Here is a 22,761-nt window from a genome sequence, read left to right on the forward strand (position 1 = left end):
TTTCCATGAAATGATTTTAACTAGGTATAAGTTGTGGTGTATGGTTAAGTGGCGCGGTAGGTGAGTGGTTAGCGCATTGAACTTCTATTCGGTAGACACGGGTTCGAATCCCGGCCAGGCTGAAACTTTTTCAAGTGTTCCTGTTTCAATTTCAATGCATACACAGTGTGACAAGAAAGATCTTCTCTTCCCTAGAAAGAAAAAGATGTTGGAATTGGAGAAGATCTGTCAGTGGAGACACTGATTTACAAACTTATTTCCAGCAGTTGTTCTAGATTTGATATTTTCGTCTACTTTCAAGTATTTTCTGATTCATGTGTGATCAGTATTTTTATTTCTCTAAACATACAGTATATAATGAAATAATACATTACATACACAGCAATATTGAGATTAACATATGATGTTCATTGGACAACACACTGTGAACCAGAGAGATTGATCTCAGAATGGAGAAATGTTTCGTGCGTCATCTACTCACAATTGTACTTCCATACAGTCTTGACTCAGTGCTACCAACTGCTGTCAGTGCCGAGAAAAGTTAGGTGTAAGTTGGGTTGCATCTGTCTAGGCGTTCTCACAACTGCGAATGACCTGGACCCCAAGTAATGGAATTAGAGCATTATGGGGGGTGATACTTTTGTGGTTGGGTGTACCATTACTGCGTATGTTGAAGTTTCTTCCACTTAAACATTAACGATAGTTTTTTTTTCATTTGATGTGATTTGAGTTGAGTTTCACGTTCTTTTTAGCAGCGAGGCAATATCAGACATCGGCCTACAGCTTAAGATGAGATCTGAACCACATGAGCTCCTGCCTGGAATCAAGCCTAAATCTCTCACGCCAAAGGAATGCATGCTATCCACATCGCTATGAGTGGCTCACATCAATAATAGATAAATACTGAAGTGAAAATTGAAGAAATCTCACGAACGGCTAACGGAGAATCTAAATACTGAACTTCCTTCCAGAACTTTATAACAGGATGTTCATTCGTATGTCTTGCAATGGAACGGACGAAGAACTGATAACAGAAGAAACCATACCTGTGTTGCATCCACATTATCTGTTCCCAAAACTTGTATTTTTACAAAGTCCATCAGAAACTTCAAGGTCTCAGTTGAAATTAAAGAGCTTCATTTTCAACCTGATGTTTTAAATATATTACAGCAGTATTATTTCCGTAATTTCATAAATCGATTGAATGTTCATCTGCATTGAAATTGATTATATTTTCCTATCTCCAATCATATGTTCCAACGAATCCGAAGAAGAGGAACTGGATGAAGATACAACAAATATTCCTACTGTTTCGATCTTTAAAAATTGATTGATTTCTTTTGGTATATATAATGTCTTAGCTTGTTGACTTTGGTTGTTAAAACAATGGCTATTGAATGTTAAAATTTAATTTAAACAAAATTTGATTTATTGATGGTTGCAGTTACAAAATTAACAAATAGTATAGTGGACACAAGTGAATATATTATCCCCTAACGGGATACCGATTTAGCTACCCAATCCACAGCTAAGAGATCGTAGAAAAGGGAAAACGACTTAACATTATTGTCTCCAGTTCTATGCTCCAAAAAAGGTCTGATCCTTGATCGCTTTGGAGTGAAGTGACGAGATAAGAAGAGGCGCGACGAAAGATGACTCCGCTGTTTCCACCGACCTTTTTTTATTTGGAAGTTTATCTTTTGTGTTACCTTTTGTCTAGTTATTAAAAACCACTATAATAGTCATTTATCTAAAGGTTGGGTCAGGTTTTATTCAGTTGCCTACTGGTTTTCGTTCGTTGTCAGTCATCTTAAAATGTTTTTAACACTTAAAGATAAAAAAAAATCATTGGTTCTTCCTGGCGGGTACGTGACACTACTTTTTTAAGCAGTCCAGCAAACTGGCTCTTCTAGCTGGAGGTTTTGCTAAAACTTTCTTAACAGTTGCAAATAATTCAACACCAGTTTATAGCGAAACTCTAATCCCCTCAGCAAAATGATGCAATACGTGAACCCAATAGGTAAAAGTAAAAGCTGAGATGCAACTCCAGCCAGTGCACTGCCACCAGAAACCATATATGGTGCAGTGTTGATATTAAAACAATATCGTTACTTCTGTAAACACTAAAATTATCTAGTTTATCAGGTATTAAATTTACTATAGAATCACCACTGCAATGTTAATTTCGAAATTCATACATCGAGAGTTTTTGCTCACAACAGCCAATGGAGCAATAAGAAAGAGTATTCACCAGTTTATAGATTCTCATATTATTTGTCGTTTCATCAACCATTGATTTAGTTTTCTGGAGGAAATATAGAGCATACTTCTTGAGCTGCTTGCAAGATATCTTCTTAGGTTGTTTTTTCTGGGACCTGGCTTCTTACTATCGAAATCGTTCATCACGAAGATAAATACTGTAGAGCTGCTTACAACTTACTCAAAATGACAGCTAATTTAATTTTGGAAACAAAACTCACTTTTCATTTTTTTTTTTTAATACAACACAATAAATTAAGTTCGTAGAACAATGTGTTCGAACTGAGATCGTGATATAAGCATACTTTTAAACTAGAAGGTAAAAAATATGGTTTTTGTACTTTTAAACTGTTTCAATGTTCAAAATGATTTCCTTTCCTCCAAGTTGGACATCACAAAAACACAAATATTAAGTTCTGCTTTGTATAATTTTGACAAACTACAATGCATCGACAGTTTGCCTTTATCGAATTTAGGCTTGCATTACTCATGATATACTGATTTCGTAAATCTACTACAGGAAAGCAAAGCTGATAGTTGAGTTTTAAAGTCATAAAAAGTGAACACTGCACTTTCATATTGTAGTTTCACAGCACAAAAGCACAAATATTAAAGTTCTGCTTTGTATAATTTTGGCAAACTAGCAATGCAAGCTCGAAAACCAACAATACAGTCTGCCTTTATCGAATCGAGACTAGAATTATTTACGATATAATTATTTCATAAAATATCTTAATGGTAAATCTAGTAGTTTAGGATTGCATTACTCATGATATACTGATTTCGTAAATCTACTACAAGAAAGCAAAGTTGGCAGTTGGGTTTTAAAGTCATATAAAGCAACATTTTTATTAGTTCCTTCCTCCCAAAATAGGTCAATATATTATACAAAACAAAAATCTCCACTCCAAAAAGAAGGGCAGTGCCATGTGAAAAGCATCATTATATTTCTGTAATAAAGTCTGCTTGTACAAATCCAGTACAAGAGATCTTATACAAGAGTGATCATTAGTATTGCAGCATTTCCAAAACACAAGGTGGGGGCACGATGGTTCAATGGTAGAGCGCACAAACTTACTTGATGCGTAGGGTCCCTGGTTCGATCCCCGAACAAGTAAGTTTGTGGTGAACAACATCATGTCCGGGGGTTTTCTCAGGATAATCCTGTTTCCTCCCACTTTCTCATTTCACAAATTCTTCCAGCATCACTCACTTGCCTTAATCATCTGTCTCTCTTAGCCTAAAGGGCATAATCGTAGGACGTTGAAGATTTCTTTTCCAAAATCCAAGCGCAGGCGCATGTATAAGTCGTGATCAACCGTAAGCAGGCCCGTGCTGGGATACTAACGAGGGCGGTGAACAAGTCTAACAAAAGGGCGCTCATACAAACGTGAATATGTATTTTATATATATTAATAAAGCAAAGTTAATTTAAAAAAGCACTAAATTTGCTTCATCTAAATTACTCTAATAAATATTAAAACAAGATTCACATAGCACACGAATAATACCCAATCAATACTTTGTATGCGTTACTTTTTGAACAAAAATTGTACACGTCTTGGCTTTTTTCCGAAGGCATCCAACACATCAGATATAAACTCTGTTTTGTTCTTTTGTACAGTTTGTCGATGGAGACTCATCATGCATAATTCTGTTAATCGTTCTTCAGACATGTTAGATCTTAACCAAGTTTTAACACGCCTTAATGTACTAAAACTTCTTTCAACAGTACAAGTTGTAACAGGAAGTGTAATAAAAATTTGAATTGCCTCTTTTATTGTTGGATGAATGTAGATTGGTCCATCGAGTTGAAAAGAGTGAGTTTTTCTAAATTGACAGAATCCAGATTTCTACGTTTTCACAAATCAAACCAGCATTCTGCCTGAGAAATGAAATTTTCTATCTTATACGTTCGGCTTACTTCTTCCATCTTCTGCAAGAACTGAGAGAAAGATTTCTCATCTCGGATGGATGTAATGCACACAGGCAGAAACCTGGACTATTATCCTCAGAAAATCTGTTATTTAGTGACTGTAAAAGAGAATCGATGTATGAGACAAAAATTGCTATGCGATAATATTCTTCTGTGCAAGTAGAAGGGGGATTAACACGATGAACTTGTCGAGACGAAGTTCTTGGAACTGTAAAGTGAATATCAAGTTCTTTCGCTACACTATTGCACCTTTGGAAAACCGCTTCAAAAGTTTTTTCTGCGTTTACTCTCTGATTTCTAAATATACCAACCAACTCAGTAATATGAGACTTTGCTGCCATTAAGTTCAATTGGATTCCTTGTAAAATTTGCGCCACTGACTCAAGATAGGAAGAATAATAGGAAGAATAATTACCAAAGAAACTATGAAACTACGTGTAGATCCTGTACAGAAAAGGCGATAAGCATTGCTTCTTATATGTGAAACAGGAGGATTTATAGATAAGTCTTCTAATGCACGCATTATTTGAACGAAGTGTTCAGAAAATATTCATATGCTATGGTATTTAGAAGTCCATCTAGTATCTGAAAGTAGTGGGATGCTAGGAATAAGTTTCCTTCTCAATGGGCTTTCACGAAAGAAAGTAATGACAACGCATTTCTATTTACATAATGACTGAAAACCATTGAGAGTTTTTATGTAGTAACGCGGGGTGGGGGTCATGGAGAGACTTTGATCCCTTCCAACTTTCTGAAAAAAAATACCCCCTTATGTTGTATTATAGGGAATTATACACGAAAATGCTCAAAAACCGAATCAGGATATTAATAATTTCCTGCGGGAAAACTCCTGGTTTCCCCACTTGACTGTGGGGTACTCTAAACACCCGGAAGATCCGCTGTCAAAGCAGACAACCCCTAAACCCGCCCATGCTCAAAACACAGCATTTATATGCATTAAGGCAAGAAGACACACACATACACAATAAAGAAACAATTCAATATGGCACATCAAAATATAAACTAGGTGAACTTCTTTGCAGACACCTCATTTTAAAAACAAAAGGTAAGAAAAATGTCGGAACACGCAGTAATTAGAAATTATTTCTACATAAGAAATAAAACCTTTTACGTGCAAAGCTATTCGTCAATTACTGTGTATAAAAATGGATTTATTAAAGGTATTTAGCATCTATTTTCCAGTGACGGTATGTTTTAATCATTGAAAAACCGGAGACGGTATGTCTTCATTACTGAAAAACGAGAGGCGGTATGGCATACCACCATATACCGTCTCACTTCGACCACTGCTTAGCTGTATTGAACTTTAAAAAAGTTAAAATTACCATTCTTGTCTTTATAATCAAAATCAATATTAAACCATAGAGTTATTGCAGGTTTGCGTAGATTATTTAAGGCTATAAACTGTCAAGTCGCCGTGTTGTCTTCGTTGCGGGTGCCAATATTGCTGGATATCCTAGATGATATGCAGGAACTCAGTATAATCTAGTTTTGTCACAAATGGTCTTGTGATTGCTGTATGGCTCATTCTCTAGTTGTGTTATTTGACTGTGGTAGTGTTATAGTATTAGTATCTAGACTCAACGTAAGCGGCACCTGCATGTTCCCAGGTAGGAAAGTAGGTGTTAATTAAGAAATAAATATTGTGGGTTATTGTTTACAGTGTAGTTTATTAATGTTTGGATGAAAACAAATGAAAAGAAATATACGAGTCACGAAAATATTAAACCGCATCAGAAGCTTGGAGTAACACGATGGTGGGCGAAACGTAAGTCTCTTTCAGCCGTGTTCTGTAAGAACGAAGATTCTATTTATGATATCAGGAAGTACTCTTTAATAATCAGTGTACTGCAGGAAATAAGAACATCCAGTGACTTTGATGGAAATACAGTCAGAGCAAGAAGTTTACGAGACAAATTATTGAAATTCGAAACTATAATGACACAAGCTCTTTAGACAGAGCTAGTTGAGCTTATAATACCAACTTCAAATTACCTACAGTCCCCAAACATGGACTACTTAACGGCATGGGAAATGGTCCAAACACAAGAAACAGGTTTGAAGTCATTCAGAGAGAAATTTTCTCATCTATATGGAAACGTTAAAATGTTTTCCGAAAATCTTAACAAAGAATTTGAAGAAATCTAACTTCATCTCAGGGAAAATACTGATTTTACAACGAAAAGGATTCGGCGTAGAAAGCGCTTTTTGATTACAACTGCTCTGATAAAAACTCGTCGTTGCAAGGACAGTATAAGAAGTTCCAAGTAGAAAACTTTTACAGAATTTGTGACACTACTTTTAACAAGTGTTGAGGAGAGGATTGCTCAATAGTGAATATTTAATGAAAGAGTGTCTGTTTGGATCCAAAAAAATTTGAAGAAATAGAGAAAAGTGAATTACCAGATGAAGGCCTGAAAACATTAGCAGAAAATACCCTGACACTCGAACTAAAATAATTTGCGACCCAGTACAAAAATTACTTCAAGAATCTGAAGGATGTTTCTACTGGTGGCTTTAATGAGGTTCGTGCCCAGCTGATTCTGGAAATAAAAACGCATAGGATGAAAACAAAACGGAAAGTCTGGATCAGCTGAATCCTCGCCGTTGTAAAGAGGGTTGCATACACTGTGCGTATACATTTATATGAGCTTATTTAAAATGAAAGCACTTATACCAACTTGTGTTGTGTGTACAAATATCTATGTTATGACTCTTCCAACTACCCAACTATCGTGTGAACGCTTATTTTCTATTGTGAAGATCATTCTGATTTGACTTTTGGGGCAAAATCTACTGTAAAATTTAACGTTACTTGATGCTAAATATGTCCAGAACTTTTCTGTAGATTACAATGTTATTGGAAGCAAAATAGCTGAAAGCTCAAGAGATCTTAAACGATTACTCATGTATCTAATGATATTTTTTCCTCCTGTTAGTGCTGGAATACATAGGCCACTGCTAATTTATCTATCCTACATTCGCATTTGTTGGATGTAATATAGTAGCAGTTTTGTGTGTATGCTTAATGCTGTAAACAAATTAAAAAGACATTTTAAAAGCAAAAAAATTACATAAATTTGTCCATGATGCGCCCCTCTATGTTTCCATCTCCGCCTAGCTCTGATATCCCCAGTCCGACACTGCGACTAAGAATATGATAAAACGCAAAAACATGTCCATTATTTTAAGGGGCTTGAATTTTGAATTATAAAAGGTCTACCCAAGACACCCCGAGATAGGGGTACGAGGGATCGTGTTTTTGCATTTTATCATATTCTCAGTTGTTTCGAAGATACGCGGGTGTCAACGGACTTTACGGACACGAAATATGAACCTCGGCCATTTTGGAGGGGTCAACATAGGGAATTGAAACTTTCGGCAAAATGTTTCTCTTGTCGAGTCATTTCCAACGATATATTAATCGACCCCCTTTGTCATTTAAAATTTTCAAGTTGACCCCACATACCCCTATATGGGGGTGTCTGGGATGGATCTTTTATAGCTCAAAATCGCCGAGCCCCTTAAAATAATGATGGACGTATTTTTGCGTTTTATCATATTCGCAGTCGATTTGAAGACACACGGTGTGGCAACGGACTTTATGGACACAAATCTGAAAACCCACCATTTTCGATAGGGTCTACATAGGGACTTGAAACATTCCGCAAAATGTTTCCCTTGTCGAGTCCTTTTCAACCATATATTACTCGACCCCCTTTGCCATTTAAAATTTTCAAGTTGACCCCAGGTACCCCTAGGCTAGGGTGACCAAATCGTCAGCTAGAAAAAACGGGACACCTTTTAATTCTGGATAAATTGCTCCCCTAAATATATATTTTTGCGTTTCCGTTCTCTCTCTCTCTCTCTCTGTATCCCCCACAAAAAGAGTATATTTACACATTTTAGTTTTAAAACCTATTTAAAAGGTTCTGGAATTAAATAAATAACAAGTAACTAACAGCAACTAAAAAATGAAACATTTGAAAAACATTACTAAAAATATATGAGCGCTCAAATCTGTCACCGACAGGATTTACATTGCTCTCAGCATCGGGTTCCAACTCCTCTTATTTGCATTTTGTTACTTTTAAACATTATTTCACTTACAATTGATTTTCTTTTTACTTTTACTTTTATAGTTCTATACCTTTGTTACCCTTTCGTAGTATGTTACATTTTAGTCAAATCACGGAAACGCTGATGACAGCGCCTCAATGCGCCCAAACGGAGAGTAAAAACAGGTTACATTGTTCTTCATTAGACTTCAGCCCCTTGCACTGTCGTCTGCGGAGTGGGGAGAACTAGGAGGGAAAACAGTGCAGCCACCACATCCAATATCGCAAACGTCGTAATGACGTTGCTCAGTAATTCGACATACTCTAATATAATCACATAGCTTAGAAAAAATAATATAAATTAGGAAGTTTTAGCGATTCGGAAGGTTTTTTGTACCGAATGTACGTAAATACGGGACATTTCGGCGTCCCGGGAGAATTTTTCGGGACACCGGAAATGGTAGTGAAAAAACGGGACAATCCCGTTTTTACGGGACGGTTGGTCACCCTACCCTAGGCCTATATGGAGGTGTCTGGGGTGGATCTTTTATAGCTCAAAATCGGCGAGCCCCTTAAAATAATGATGGACGTATTTTTGCGTTTTATCATATTCGCAGTCAATTCGAAGATACACGGGTGGCAACGAACTTTATGGACATCCTGCATATATATGAGGTAAAAGTATGGCGCTAAATTCGTTGTACAAAAGCAGAGGAGTGATTCCTGAGATTAAAACAAACAAAAACGTTCCAATAAACATAGGGCGAAAACCGCGTCGTTTACGTGTTACAAGCTGCCGAAAGCGTGGGAAAACAAACTTTAGAGTTAAATATTGTACAAACTACTGACTGTTGACGTGATGCGGCATGGTATCGTCAAAGGATCCTAACCTGCTCTATGCAAATTTGGAGTTTTCAGATTTGTGCAATGGCGTCGCAAGGGATTCCCCAAAGGACGTTAGGGATTCCAGCACTTTTATGATGTAAATTGAGTGGACAAGAGCACGTAAAGGACGTCTCACTGTCTGGAAATAATACTACGTGGCAGGTCAGAATTCATACACCCAGATTAAAAGATGGCGGATGAGGTAAAAACACTTTGCGTGGTTGCATACCTCCTCAAAAAGTATGAGTAAAGACGTTGTACAAGAATTCACTGGAAACATCACGTCGGTAAATGTAAAAATACACACAACACAAGCCGATAGGTAACAGAAAATAAATTCCGATTGCTGATCTCCTCATATTAATGATATCGCAACCATTTTGAGAACGCGTCTAATATTACTACTACAGGAATTGAATAAGAACTACTATCAAAAGACAAATAAAGAACGAGTAATAATAATAGTAATGATAATAATAATAATAATAATAATAATAATAATAATAATAATAATAATAATAATAATAATAATAATAATAATAATAATAACACACATAACTTAGCACATTCAATTCGATCGTACATCACATTAATGCGGCCTTTTTTTCAATCAATGTTCTAAACTGACGGATGGGAAACAAAACACTCGGTCCACTCGCGATATTTGTTGTAACAAGGGCTGATATTTCTGGTCCCACATTGTATAACGGGACTGCATACTGAAGAGAGTTGTAGTGAGCAAGGTACAGAGAAAAGTCTTTGTTGAAATGAAAAGAGGATGGTTGTCAGAACTGTCACTACAAAAGGTGTTCAAAGTTTCGACCCTTCACTTCAATGCAGTGACGGCAAAGGGACCGGCGGACGCGTTGAAACACTGTGGGCGTTTCACTAATGCTCCAGGTAGCAGCAACAGTTCGAGCACATCAAATCCTCCTCTGATTGTACAGGCGTCGCATAGACTAGTCGTTTCATATTGCCCAAGAAAAAGAAAGGGATCGAGGGGTTAAGGTCTGGTAAGATACTGGTCCTTCTCTGCCGATCTATTTGTTCGGAAAGGATGCGTTGAGAAAATTTCGCACCTCCGCAACGAAATGTGATGGAGCACTGTCGTGCATAAACCACATGTTTCGACGAACAGCAAGTGGCACAATTTTGTAATAGTTCAGGCAGAAATTCTTCCAAAAATGTGCGATACTTCAACCCGGTCAAGCGTTGTGATAGTAGGTACGGTATGAGATAATTATCAACGGTTCCTGCCTCCACATTTACAGAACACCGTTCCCGATAGAAACGAGTTGACATTCCGTGTGGGTTTTATGTGTATTATTATTATTATTATTATTATTATTATTATTATTATTATTATTATTATTATTATTATTATTATTATTATTATTACTATTATTATTATTACGCGTTCTTTATTTGTCTTTTAATAGTAGTTCTTGTTCAATTCCTGTAGTAGTAAAATTAGACACGTTCTCAAAATGGTTGCGATTAATATGAGCAGATCAGCAATCGGAATATATTTTCTGTTACCTATCGGCTTGTGTTGTATGTATTTTTACATTGTACCGACGATGATTCCAGTGAATTCTTGTACAACGTCATTAATCGTACTTTTTGAGGAAATATGCAACCACGCAAAGTGATTTTTACCTCAACCGCCATCTTTTAATCTAAGTGTATGAGTTCTGACCTGCCACGTAGTATTATTTCCAGACAGTGAGACGTCGTTTACGTGCTCTTGTCCACTCAATTTACATCATAAATGTCCGGAAATCCCTAACGTCCTTTAGGAAATCCCTTGCGACGCTACTGCACAAATTTGAAAACTGCAAATTTGGATAAAGCAGGTTTGGATCCTTTGACGATACTATGCTGCATCATGTCTACAGTCGTAGTTTGTACAATATTTAACTCTAAAGTTTATTTTCCCACGCTTTCGGCAGCCTATAACACGTAAACGACGCGGTTTTCGCCCTATGTTTATTGGAACGTTTTTGTTTGTTTTAATCTCAGGAATCATTCCTCTGCTTTTGTACAATGAATTTAGCGCCATACTATATATATATATATATATCTGTATGCATGTATGTATGTATATAGACAGATAGATATAGATATACTAACAGTATTAATTCATACATATCTCTCATAGGCTAAATTTAACTAGAAAAATCACAACCTCATAACTGGAAACAGACTTATCTTCTTCTTTCATCTTTCTGTTTTGCGTCCCACGGATATGCTGGCTAGGCTGAAGGAGACGGTGATGAGAAATGAATATAATGGTGGAATCAATAAAGTGGGAGGAAATGGAAGAACCCCGAGAAAATCCACGTACACGGTGTTTCTCCACCACAAAGTTCGCTTGGCGCGAGGTGGAATCGAACTGGAGATAGGCTTAGTGGTTAGATTGATATTAGAAACACATGACAACTAAGACATATAGATATTGCATACAATTACATTGACATAACATTGGAAAGGTTTACAACAAAAATTATGATGTAAATGACAGATAAACAGATAAATTTAAAAAAAGGAAAGAAAGAAAAATGGAAACTAACGAAAAGAATAGGAAAACATCCGAATTTGAAGATAATGAAACGGACAAAAAAGTAAAATGAATTATATTTTTCACTATATAGATTTGTTTTCCCCCTATTTGTGTCACGAATGAGTAAAGTTAAAGTTGGAGGTGAATTAATAAAAGCAACTCGACAATCTAAGTTTCAAAAGTTCTCCTTTTCTTCTTCTATTCATCACGCTTTCGGTTCTATTCTATTCGTCAAGTGGTATAGATCGATCCAACGACTGGAGAACTGTATTGGCTGTGACATGTCACACTCTCCATGACCCTTTAAAAAAAGGGAAGATTTTGCAGCCAGAAAAAGTGCGTTCAAAGAGAAAGAGAAGAAAGAAAGACGAAGAAAACGATATAGCTTCTACAACCGACGAGATGCTGTGTCAGCAACCCTTCGCGATAACTTCCCTTCTTTTAGCGCAAGCACATTTCCTGCCAAGGCTACTTCTTCCCGGCAGACGCAGACAACATATTCACTATTTTTATTCTTTTTAAGAGAAAAGCTACTTTTATTATGCTCTGAAAAAATCTATTTTCATTGAATATAGCTACAACTTCATTTATGAACAAATGAGGCACGACGACTTAAAAAAGCAATCTTTTACGAAATTAACTTGCCTTTTTATTAATACGTTGTTGGCCCACTTTCTGCATTGTATAGCGCTCTTACACGCTCTGACATTGACTTTACCCAATTCCTCAAAAGGTCCTTTATGGTTCTAAAGTTTTTCCAAATTTAAGCAATCTCCGGATCTCCAGCACAGAGCCAATCTTTCTTTTGCTAATTCTTGGTTCATCAAGCCCCATATATCTTCAATTGGGTTCATATCTTGGGATCGTGCAGCTACTCCAGCAGAGGAATTTTCATCTCGTTGAACCACTTCTTAGCATTTCTGGAGACATGGCAAAGGTCATGATCTTGTTAGTACAATCAAGTTTTCTCTCTTTCCAGCAATTTCTTCTTTGATAACCATATATTCTTCCCTCAAATTAAAGTATCTATCAGTAATCACTGAACCATTCACCTTGGCTATCTCGCCGGCCCTTTGGCTGTCATACAATCCGAAATGATTTGAGATCCGTCTCCCTTTTGCATTTTCGGCGCAATGCATTCAGGTTTAAATTTTTCTTCTGATGTTCTGCGGACCATTAATGGCCGATTAGAGAATACCTGAAAGGTTGTCTCATCAGAAGAAAGGACGATTTCCGACATTTCTTCGGTCCAATGCAAATGATGTTTCGCCCATTCGTATCGTTGTTTTCAGGTGACAGCAGTCAGAAGTAGCTTTTGGACAGTAACGTGCGATATCATGCCCACTTCAATGAATCTTCGTTTTAATATTGCTATAGACATTTCTTTACCCAGAAAATCTCGTACTTCTGTTCTGAAGCTCTTCTGTTCACTTGAAAGGTTCACGAACTGGCAAACAGCACGATTATCAAGAACACGTTTTCAGCTGCGACACTTACGATCGAACAACCGTTTCGTTTCTTCACTAATGTTCAAGATGACAGCTATCTCTCTTTCATTTTCGCCACCTTTTCTTACACCAAAAATCTGCCACTTAACTAATTGATATTCGCCATTTCAAAAGAAACACTGTCCCTGTCTCCGATCGAACACAGTAGATGCATATAAACGCAAGTGTAAATCGACTGTCCGTGCGTTGGCCTCCTGTTTTGTGTTATGGATTAACAAGAAGATATCAAGTTATCAAGTTTATGAAATTTTACGACGGATAGCAGTTTTATCGACTACTAGTAAAAAAAAAACGTGAAAATCAAATTTTTGCGGCAGATTTTGAAGCTTTAAAAAGTCGATTTACATTGGAATCACTTGCAAATTGATAAAAAAAAAAAAATGATTAGATTCTTACCAGAAAATGAATGTTCTTCTCTTTTCTTACACCTTCTTACTTAAGTATTGAGTATTTTTATTTGATACTAATCTTTGACTTCGGCTCATGAGGCATGACTTCGTTCATTATCGGCAAATTATCTAAAAGTAAAAAGTCTCGCCTAAAGTCGTGGAAACAACCAAAACATTTTCAAAATAGTGTTTCCTTATGTAAAATGCCTCGTTCTTTCAGAATATGTAATTATACAGGGTGGACAATAAGTCTTAGTTCAGTGGATTATTTTGGAAACAACATGATTAAAGAAAATCTGACTTGCGAAGGGCGGACTTAGGTAAAGGAGCTACCGATTGATGCAAGCGTGGTGAATGGCGGCCATCTTGGATCCACGTTATTTTTTTTTCAAATAGGAAGATAGGCATGTGACACATCAATTAACACTGCTTTTTGCAGGGAAATGCACTCCTGCAAACAGAAATGCGTTATCATGTTCCGTTCCAAAGTTATGACGCCCCAAAGTTGACGATTTTCTGCTTCCTTGCAGGGAGAGCGACATGGCACTAACGCTACAAGAAAGATGTGACGCCCCAAATTTGACAGGTTTTCTTTTCGTTGCAGGTAGAGCGAGATGGCACTGATGAAGCATGAAAGAATTGAGATCATCCTAATGTTTGGTGAAAGAAGCAGTCGTGTGATTGCCCAGGACGTCAACTCACGCCCAGGAATGAATTCAGGGGGTAGCCCGAGGAGGAATCTCCTCCCGAAAAAAATTCATTCCCCCCGGAGAAACTCAAAAAATTTCAGTCACAAAATGTAGAAATTACTTCACCCAATATTTTGCTTTTCTTTCCGTGCACGTGCAGACGAAATCCGATCATTCATAAAACATATAAATGGCACAGACCCATTCTATATAAATATTAAACATGTAACATCTAAGATAGAATTCCAAATAATCATAAAAACTTTTATTTCTTAACGCTATGACCGAGTTTGGCAGAACATGAAATTGTTAAGGTGGATTACATATTTTAGTACATATTTTAGCTCATTGCCTTAACTACTGCGCAATGAAACGTTACATATTATAAATATTGTACTATATGATAGACTAATGTTTCAGCTACAGCACAAGACACTGATTCATTTGGTTATGTCTCCTGATATCGAAAAATGTAACAAATAAAAGAAAATATTTGATTCGTTTTACAATGAGCACACAAGATGACTTGCATTAAGATCTTACAAGAAGTGCTCTGTTTTACGAAATGTTTATTTGTATGTGTAAAGTATTTTAAAGTAACGATCTTATTACGAAACAAATATATTGCTTGACCGTTTTTCGTGTTATGTTTCATGTTTTATTAAAATATTAATTTACATTTAAGGAAATAGATTCTGAGACGAAACTTGCGCAGAACGCCATAATGTGTTGTTGCAAATTTGTACGTTTACTGTAGCAGTCACAATAAGAAAATTCCTGGATTCTAGCGTTGCAGTTCGAGAAGCGGAATTGCGGTAAATGTCGAGAACTAATTTCTCAATTAAGTATCCAAACAGAATTTCATGATTACTTCCTTTATTATCTGGCTTCAGTAAATACTCGACACTATCTGGCAACACCACACTATTTAAGCAGCGTTTAGCATAGCACTGGGAACACCTAGTGATTCACCTTAACTGTTGAAGAAAGGTTTGTATTTTAGTAGGTACTATACTCTCGCCCTATATTATATATTAGTAGGTAGCACTAGCACAGATTGAGATAGGAAAGGAAAGATAGGGAAGATCTTTCGATCATTCCATATGATCTCTCATGTCAGCAGACTTCAGTTCTTGAAAATGTACAGTTCTTGTATTATTTCAAATAGAGCGCCTAAATCCCATTTCTCGCATCGGAAGTAACAGACGTAAATGTGTTTTACGGTTGTTAAAGTAAACACACTTTGCTTTACTTTAAAAAAAAAAGTCAGTTAAAGGGTGAGATTCAGGGGGCATCATTTAGAGAGGGATCAGGGAGGAACAGTTATCCCTCCTGGGTAAGAGATTTATATAGAATTTATCAATATAATAGTAGTATATAAGTGAAAGATTGCTATTGAAGGTGATGAAGATCCTGCTCAGTGCGGCGCCATGGGGGAGGGGCAAGCGGGGCGACGGCCCCGGGCGTCGAAGTAAGGGGCGCAAAATTCGGGAGGAAAAGAAAAGAAGGAAGGAAAAAAAGAGGAATAAAACAAATGTGCATACGTGGGCATGTGCACATATATAAAATGAAAGGAAAAAATTAATAAAAAGTGCTCAAAATCAAGGAAAAGCAGGGTTTACTTTTTAAAATTTTCTCACCTTTCGCGGCTGGTCTGTCGACCTCACTCATATATACGGGAGTGCCGTCGTATACTCTCGCGCCAAGCGCTGATTTTGCACGACACGGCACTAATCCTACTGAATATTTCGTAAACTAAACTATTGCAGTGCAGAAACCAAGGGTAATATGCTAGATTTAGAATCAGAAGTGTGAGAAAGAATGATAACTTTTTGTTGAGATATTCCTATGTATGTTTGTTTTAGGACAAAAAATATTTGAGTTAATTTAAATCTTTTTTTTTTTTTTTAACTTCTGCATTAGTAACAAACAGTAACTACTGAATATAGGAAATAATAAAAATAGCTACTCTAAATATCAGTTAAAGTTTAGTCCAAAATATTTTTGCCAGTCTTTATTTAATGTTTTAGATATAATGAAATGATTTTTTTAAAAACAAAATATAATCTGACATTGAATATTTATCAGTAATTAGTCTCAATATTAGGTAAAATGTGCATGTGAATGGAATTGTTAAATACGCTGCTTTCTTGCAAAAATACAGAAAAACAACCCTCCCCCCGAGGAGTTGACATTCCCCCCCGGGCGAAAATGTCTGAATTCAACACTGCGCACGCCACCCCGAAAGATATGCAATAAGCCACAACACCGTCAGCTACTTCATTAGAAAATTCAGTGTAACTGGTAATGTTGACGACAGACCACGGTCAGGTCCCCCACGAACCGCGACAGATGAGGAGACATCCACAATGGTGCTTGCTGCGAGCGTGAAAAGTCCGAAGCGCAGCACAAGACAACTATTAGCGAACGAACAAGTGGGATTCCTTCAAGCTGCAGCTTGTCCACAACCTTTCAGAGAATGATCCAGACCGGCGCATGGAATTCGCCAATTGAGCTTTGTCACAATATGACCGAGATTTGCATTTCCCAGCCAGCGTTCTCTTCACAGACGAGGCAAACTTTTATTTGGATCGGAAAGTGAATTGCCAGAACATGCGATATTGGTCGGATGCAAACCCACATGTGATCAATCTCTGCAAAAGGGTTGTCCCTGCTCATATTATGGTGTGGTGTGGCATATGGAACACGTCGATCATAGGACCCTTATTCATTTCTGGTATCCTAACTGGTGTCCGATATTCGGACATGTTACAGGGTGCCCCAACGCACTATGCGCTGCCTGGGCGGGAATGCTTTGATCTGCATTTTCCTGGTCGTTGGATCGGTCGCCGAAGCCCTGTGGAGTGGCCAGCCTGGTCGCCGGACTTCACTCCCTTGGATTTTTTTACGGGGATACTTAAAACACCTGGTGTATCAGAAGATTCGTGCATACCTACAGGGACGTACTCAGGACGCATGTGATAGCATCACCCCCGCTTGTGTTGTTACGGGTTCAGGAGGACTGGATTAAGAGATTCCAGTTGTGTGTTGGAATGGACGGGCAACATGTGGAGCACATCCTGTAGGTGGGAATTTGGGGCGTCACAACATTGGAGCGGGACACGATAGTGCATTTCTGCTTGCGGGACTGCGTTCCCCTGCAAAAAGAAGAAAAAAAAAAACAGTTTTAACTGATGTGTCACATGTCTACCTTCCCATTGGAAAAAAAATTAACCTAGATCCAAGATGGCCGCCATTCGCCACGCATGCATCAATCGGTAGCTCCTTTACCCAAGTCCGCCCTCCGCTAGTCAGATTTGCTTTATCATGTTTGTTTTCAAAATAATCCACTGTACTAAGACTTATGGACCACCCTGTATTTACAATAAAACAACAACTGTGACCGTAACAGTCGAAAACCATATTTTTATAAGGGTGGTCTTATATTTTTGAGCGCTGCAGTACAACCTACAAACTTGAAAAAAAAAATAAAGTGAGGATAAGACGTACTTAGCAGTTCTAAGGAGATGGGAAGGGGGAAAAGAGTAAAATAATTTTAAAAAGCAACTGATATTAGTGTCAAATCCATAGTTTTCAAGGTAGCTGAAATGATTGGTGAAGCTTCCGAATGCACTTAACCCAATGTTTAGGCACGAAGGCGCATGTTTTGTAGCCTGGAAATTGACAGAGCAACGCCAAAGGCGTTGTTCATCGTTATTTATTTTATTCACTTCTTCATTTTCGACATGGGCAACTTCACTCCTTTAGTTGTTTTCAAAGTAGCAACGTTATTTATTTCACTTATTTCTTCATTTCCACGCAGGTGTGGCGAAGGCAATGCCAGAGGTTGCTTTTCGTTATTTCACTAGTTTCGACGCAAGGTAGAGATGGAAACACCGACAGCATTGATCTTATTCTTTCCTTGTGTCAGCTAGCCTGAGAATTGTAAGGGATTGCAACGCTCAAGGCGTTGCTCTTTGTTATTTGTTTGACACATTCTATTACTTTCAACGAAGGCATGGAAACGGCTGCGCTGAAGGTACGTATTTCAATCATTCCTTCACTTTTAACAATGACATGGAGGTGGCAATGCCGAAGCCGTTTCTCTTATTTATTTATTTATTTATCTCATTTCTTTTATTTTTTTTAAAAAAAGAATAAACTTTATTCTCCCCTTCTATGCCAGGTGTTGTGGGAAGGGACATGCATTATCCTGCGTTATTTATTTAACTCATTTCTTTAGTTTCAATTGCATAATTCTTATTCTTTCTGTGCATGTCGGCTGGCCACGAAATTGACACGTGTAGCAACGCTCAAGGCGCTGTTCCTCCTCGTCTATTCCACTTATTCCTTTACTTTCTACAAAGCCCTGGGGATCGCAACACCGAAGGTACGGCGAGTGAGAAGTAAAGTTAACAACGACTGTCATTACGAATTTTTATCAATAAATTTTATTTAAATGCGTATCCTAAGGAGAAACGGGTGCGTATACTTTACATACTGCCCTGCCAAGACGGGACATTTCAGCTAGTAATAAATATAAATTCATAAATAAAATGTTTATTACTTCTCCCTAAATAAACAAGTTCTTGTTATTTGGATATTTGCAAATCATAAAATTTCATGCTATATACATATGCGTATACATAATAAATTTCTGAAATTTCCTTAACTAGAACACAAAAAAAAAAAAAAAAAAGATCCGACAAAATTTGGTGCCCCTCGAAAACTTCCGGGCCGGGCCATTGCCCTTGTTGTCATATGTAAATATTGTCCTAGAATTCTCGGTGTCAGTCTGTATGAAAATTTAATATTTCCTTTTCTCTTACACAGGCCGCGGTGGCTCAGTGGTAGAGCGTTCTTTTCTGGTGCCTGGGGTCTTGGGTCAATCCCAGCTCGTGATTGAACTTTGTAGTGGATCTCCCGGCGTGCGTAGGTTTTCTCAGGGATCTCCCGTTTTCTCCCACTTTCTTCATTTCACCATTTCCTTCATTTCTCATCATCACCGTCTCCTTTAGCCTAGCCGGAATAATCCTAGGACGTAACACTTAAAGATTTGATTTCTCTGACGTAACACTTAACGATTTGATTTCTCTTTTATATTGTATTTCTTCTAGATCGAAAATATTAATGTCATCGCGGTCTACAATATCAATTTATTAAAGGAAACCACTTGCGCTAACTGTTACTCTTTCCGGAACAGAATCCATGTATTTTTAGCTTTTTGTCTTCCTCTTTCCCCCAACAGATTCTGGAACATCCTTCGTACTTGACAATCGATCAATCACCCCAGTCAACATTTTTTTCCACCACATTCTTCAGCCATTAGCTCATCAGGAAGGGGTCAAGTGACAAAAACTCTTCTTCATTTCTCATCATCACTCTCTACCTCATTTCTGTGTATGCGTTTGAGTAGCGTCGGATTTTTGCGAGGTCTAACAGAAACCAACTAGGGACCGGATTAAAGTTCGGAGCAAGCATAACATACTAAGTACAAATCATTCCTGTAAATATATTTTCTGAGCTGTTCTTCTTTCTTCACTCCCATAACCTGCCACCGTAGAAAAGTCAGTTGCCACACAAACATTCAGTATCTTCAATAATTAGTATGAATGTGTCCATTCGTGTTCAAGTGGTCAACACGCTGATCCAAGTACTTGCTTAGGATACAAAGCGAATAGCAGTTCGGAACCCACTTTAAACAGTAGCTCCTGTCTAATAAAGCATCGGTGCTAGCGCGTAGTCCAGGGTTCGATTACCGGTAGGGGGACATAAAATTTAATTTCAGTCATTCACTTTCATCCTCTCCTTCAGCCTAAAGAGCATAACCGAGAGACGTTAGATTTTAAAAGATCATTTTATTTTTTTATGGTATAAAGTAATTTCAAAATTAATTCCAATGCAAAAATCCAATGGGAGCTTGAGGTCTGGAGTATTTCTGAGATTTGTTGCTAAGGCCGAAATTTGTTTTAACGCAATTTATTATTGAGGAACATATTATTGGTAACGCAATATGCATGAAAAGAGACGGAATTGTGAAACCTGCGAAGAATAAAGAAATATTTGCTTTTTCATTGTTTTAATCACCGTCCATTAAATGCATTGCCTTGAAATCGGTGAGTCGAGAGACCTTTGTAAAATTATACAAAATTTAATAAACTGTAAAGAAACTTTCAACTCAGCTTTTACTCATAACCAAAATACTGCAAATGAACATGTCCAACTGCCCCTCGGTTCATTGACCCATCACGCCAATCAGACAACTCCTGTTCTCGTTGGGCGAAAAATAATCAAAACTGAAAGGAAACATGCATATATGAAGTCTCCAGGCGACGCACAGTGGTTCAGTTGCCACATCTAGCTGGACAAAATGTAAAAAAGTGAGTTCTGAGAATTAGTGAGAAAACGATGGGAATTCCTGGGGCAAGATCCCAAGTAGTGGGAAAAGACCAGTAAGGTGCTCAATTACAAATGGGGAAGTATGTCGGGTCCGACGAACAAGATGAATTGTATGCAATGTAGAATCAGCTGATCGACAGTTTCCGTGCTAGACCTTACGTCTGCAGCATATAACACAGGCATCTGTTGATCAATGCCAGGAATATAGTATGGCAACTATAGACGAAGGTGTGAGGTGCATGTGACATGAATGAGGAGTGCTGTGGATTTATGAGTGAGCTATGGCGTGATGGGAAACACTAGTGAATAAGAACGTACAATGTACTTAAGAATAGGTATAATGAATTGACGCGTAGAAAAAATTCTCCACCAGTCTCCAGCTTCTAATGACTATATATGTGTAGAGTAATAATTGTAGTGTGTGCATAATTACTATGACGTGCATATGTTTGCATAATTGTTGCTTTTTGTACTTTCAAAAATGGAGGGTACGCTGACACAACGAGTCTTCTTCGACGCATTTAGATGTCAACCCAATAGCAGCAAGAGAACCAATACTGTTTACACCTGTGTAATAGACAAATTAAGGTAACAGAACTGTGATGAGGATGTAGCAGAGTGCGCCAGAAAGGTTACAGCTAGTTTTTTGTATACATGTCAAAGAGAAATGGCAAAAATGTCATCGTGCAAAAATAGCGAATGTACGATAACTATGTAACGATAACTTTGTAACCAAATATGGTAAGTGGCTCGACAGTATAGTGTAGTTTCCTGCAAACGTATGGAATGCTGCGGCATTACGACGACCAGGATCATGTGATACCGACAGTATAGGTGTGACACCGAGAACACCTATAGGGCGTCCAAGAAAACTGTTTGAAGAAGCAAGTGAGAAAACAAAGAGAAGACGGTTGCAGTCGTTAGTACATCAACGGCTGCAGAGTTGGTGTATGCAGCGCACATGGGTTTACGTGCAAAAGGAAAACGTGATGTTTCTTATATTGTGAAAGAAATTGATGTGCCACCCAGGAGGGGGTCGCGAATCAAAAAGGCGTAGAAGAGTCCAGAGACAAGAGTACCAATTAAGATTACAAACGATGAGGCATTAGCATTATATATTGACGTTCATTTGACAAAGAAACAATACTAGTTATTTCAAACCAGGCAAAAGTTCACAATGCAAATATCTATCCGTCATACCATAAACTGTTAGAGGCAAAGAAAGCGTGTTACCCAGCCGATATTATCACAGACGTATACGCGGAAGTCCAGCTGCAAGCGTTACTTGATCATACTATCCAGCGGTTGATCACCAGCAACAGTACTACACTGCGAGAGATCAATCAGGGAGTAGAAATGACCATGTTCTTCAAATGGGGTTTGTGATGGCACGTCAGGTCAGAGCGCATACAAACAATGGTATAGTTCAGATACAGAAGAAGATATACATTATGATACATATTTGTTTGTTTTTTCGTTAGTGTCTCTAAAATTACAATATGGTTAAGAGACGCTCTGGCATAATCCACGACCATTGCCAATACGCTATTGTCGGCCAATCAAGCTACTATTCATGAAAGAAACAGCAGAATTAACACGTTCAGAAGTTACAAAGATACAGCAGCAAATACAAGCTCTCTCACCAACAACTATCACTTATAATGATAAGCAAACAGTAGTGAAACACAGATTAATGCTGACAATGGTAGATGGGAAGGTCTGTAGTGATATCACAAAACAATCATATCGACGATGTTACATCTGTGGTGCATCTTCAAAGCAAATGAACGATCTAGACAAAACTACAGCACTACCACCTGACACAACAACATTTGAATTCGGGTTGACAAGTCTGCATTCCTGGATAAGATGCTTTGAGTGTCTGTTGCACATTGCATATAGACTGGACATCAAAACCTGGCAAGTGAGAAAGAGGGATCATCCAAATGTTGATCAACGAAAGAAATTGTTTCAAAAGCGTTTTCCTGAGGTAATAGGTCTCCTGGTGGATGTGCCGAAACCAGGCTACGGAACAAGCAATGAGGTAATACTGC

The 22,761-nt window shown here is 37.7% G+C and overlaps 1 protein-coding gene across 1 annotated transcript in view; it reads right to left on the minus strand.

Annotated features, from left to right (window-relative positions):
* The window catches only part of LOC145678427 (semaphorin-1A-like), a gene marked incomplete in the record, with an annotated part of 854,086 nt that overhangs the window by 77,095 nt on the left and 754,230 nt on the right, over positions 1–22,761 (minus strand).

Source organism: Thermobia domestica, chromosome 2 (genome assembly GCF_964235325.1).
Source record: "Thermobia domestica chromosome 2, izTheDome1.hap1.1, whole genome shotgun sequence".
In the NCBI taxonomy this organism is placed as follows: Eukaryota; Metazoa; Arthropoda; class Insecta; order Zygentoma; family Lepismatidae; genus Thermobia; species Thermobia domestica.